Source organism: Triticum dicoccoides, chromosome 1A (genome assembly GCF_002162155.2).
Source record: "Triticum dicoccoides isolate Atlit2015 ecotype Zavitan chromosome 1A, WEW_v2.0, whole genome shotgun sequence".
Taxonomy (NCBI): Eukaryota; Viridiplantae; Streptophyta; class Magnoliopsida; order Poales; family Poaceae; genus Triticum; species Triticum dicoccoides.
Window position 1 is genome coordinate 605,410,918 of NC_041380.1, and position 2,904 is coordinate 605,413,821.

General features: G+C 45.0%; 1 pseudogene; it reads left to right on the top strand.

The window, feature by feature from the left end:
• The first annotated feature begins 1,549 nt into the window (after positions 1 to 1,549).
• LOC119349475 lies at positions 1,550 to 1,870 on the top strand (annotated as a pseudogene).
• Positions 1,871 to 2,904: the final 1,034 nt, after the last annotated feature.

The window sequence follows — 2,904 nt, forward strand, 5'->3', positions numbered from 1 at the left end:
TTAAAATATATTTGTGAATTTACGGAAAAAATGAATTTTAAATATTTTCATGCTTTAAAAATATGTTTAATTACTTAAATTGAACATATCCTCTCTGACGGAAACGGGAGGGCCGCGGCGCCGTGTTCTTGTTTGAATTGAACCCGTTGTCGCTGCGTGCTGTCACTGACGGAAACGGAAGGGCCGGGGCACGAGTTGATGCTTGAATATGATGAGTGATCGCAGGCAGACATCGACGGGTGACCAGAGTAGATTATCACCATGCCATGCATGAATCGGCGGCCATATCCTCTCTGTTTGGGTTTTTCATCCCTCCCGGGGTCAGACCTACGTCCACATCCCTTTTGGTTTCCCCTCCCGCTCCATAAATTTCCTCCCGATCGTTTCCTGCCTGCATTGATTGCATCACGCCAAGTTTTACCATCACGGCCGGGCTCGCCACACGCGACACATGGACAGGCACAACTCCTCTTCTCCTGCCGCGCGCGCCACAAGGAAGAGCGCACTAGTAGAAAATAGGGCTTTGGTCACAGGGCAATATTCACATTAGTCCCGGTTCAGTCACGAATCGGGACTAATGTGAGCATTGGTCCCGGTTCGTGCGGCTAAGGCATTAGTCCCGGTTCACCTGAGCCCTTTAGTCCCGGTTTAAGACACGAACCGAGACTAAAGGGTGCGATGCCCTTTAGTCCCGGTTTGTGACTCAAACCGTGACTAAAGATTAGACCTTTAGTCCCGGTTTGAGACACGAACCGGGAGTAAAGGTTGTGATGCCCTTTAGTCCCGCTTTAGAATTCTCAAATTCTAAAAGGAAAAAAAGTTATGCTCAAATTTCAGTTTTTTTGTATTTTTGTTAAATCTGGTCAAACTATGGTCAAACTAGTTATTCAAAAAGTATTAGTGTTACTAAATAATTATTCAAGAAATATTAGTGTTACTAAATAATTATTTCAGTTTTTTTGAATTTTGGTCAAATCTGGTCAAACATTGGCCAAACTATGGTCAAACTGTGGTCAAACTACTTATTCAAGAAATATTAGTGTTACTAAATAATTATTGTTTTTTAGAACAATAGTTTCAAACTCAAACAGTGAAATGTGTGACTTCATGGTCAAGCTAAACTCCTGAGGGTTAATAGGATTTACATCTTACTATTGTTAGGAAAACAACAAGTGCAGACTTGGAAACGAGGAAGAATAGAATCCGGAAGTTAAGCGTGCTCAGACTGGAGTAGTGAGAGGATGGGTGACCGTCCAGGAAGTTAGATGATTTGGAATGATGAGGGATGATTAGAGATTAGAGGTTAAATTTAGCAGTGATGAGGGGTGATTAGAGATTAGAGGTTAAAATAATTCAAAAATTTGAAAATAAAAAAAAATTCAAAAAAAGAATTTAAAAAAAATCATAAAATTTCCTTTAGTACCGGTTGATGTTACCAACCGGGACTAAAGGTGGACCTCCAGGCAGCGGCCACGTGGAGGGCCTTTAGTCCCGGTTCTGGAACCGGGACCGGGACTAAAGGCCCTTTATCTACTAGTGGCGACGATCGATGGCAGGGCTGCAGCGGTCAAGCGGGACGTTCCGGCGGTCGGTCTCGTCGGGGATGGTGTAGGATGACGACAGCCACCTCTCCAGGGAGATCAAGCCCGTGCCGGCCGAGCGGAGCCGCTCCACGGGCCACGCCTGGTACAGGCCGTCTGCCGGCCGTGTCTCGCCTGCGCTCGACCCGCCCTCGCCCCGCGTCGCCGTCTGCGCCTTCTTCCGCGGCGGCAAGGCGGCCAAGAAGCACAATGACGGCAAGGCGGCCAAGTCCAAGGCTCGAACGACCGCTGGTTCACCAAGACCAATGGCGAGGCGAGCCAGTGGCTGATCCGTCTCTACCTCCCTGCAGCCTGTACGTAGTACATATGTACAACCTCGGTAGTTTTCTACTCTTCGCTACAATTCCAAAGAGAGAGATGAGGAGGAGGAAGAAGAAGGTGATGCTGACGTGTGGGGTCCACTTGTCATAATATTCAACTTAACGGTTTGAAATAACGGAGTTGACTTTCCTGCCACGTCAGCCCTGATAGACGGGCCTCGCATGTCATAAACGCGTTTAAATCGTCTAAACTGGTCATTTTTGAAAGTGGTAGTTTTTAGCCCTGATAGATGGGGGTACAATATCTGCTTTGCAAGCTCCGCTGCAAGATAGAGTGGGAGATGACCCTACCAAAAGGAAGCTATTTGATGCTGCTGCGAGGGTTCAAAAAGCCAAGGACAAGGCTGCTTTAGATGAGGCGGCAAGAAGAAGGAGCAACAGGAACAAGAACAAGGATGAAGGACAAACTATGGACAAGGCTGCGGAGTTGGCAAGGAGGAAAAATCTGGAAAAGACCTCAGGTGAAACATCCATACCTACTGTTTTAAATACCGTCCCTAGTTTTATTGCCCATATTACTAGTTGTATTGGCGTCATTTTAGGTAGAAATGATGAAGAAGTAGAGAGAACTATTTCTATGATTAAAGGGCTTGAAGAATCCAGGAGAGATCTTTATGCTGCTAGACTAAAAAAGTAGTGGAGAGAAATGTGATATCGAGTCAAAGTTGGATAGCTTTGACCCATAGGCAATTAGAAATTTAATTTCAGATTCAGATTCTGTTTCCGGAGAGGATGAGGATCTAAGAGATGAAATAGTGTTGCTTTCTTCTTTATTTAAACCTAAGCGGAAAATGACCTGCACTGGTGCTTTCAGTGTTAAGCCAAAGGTGAGATGCAGTTCTAGTAATGAAAATGGTAGTTAATAAGTTTTTTTGTGACTGGTATTTTTTGGAACGCTAGAGGTTTAGGGGAACCTGAAAAAAGAAGGTTTCCTAGAGAAACCATATGTGAGCATAAGGTAGAGTTCATTTGTATTCAAGAGA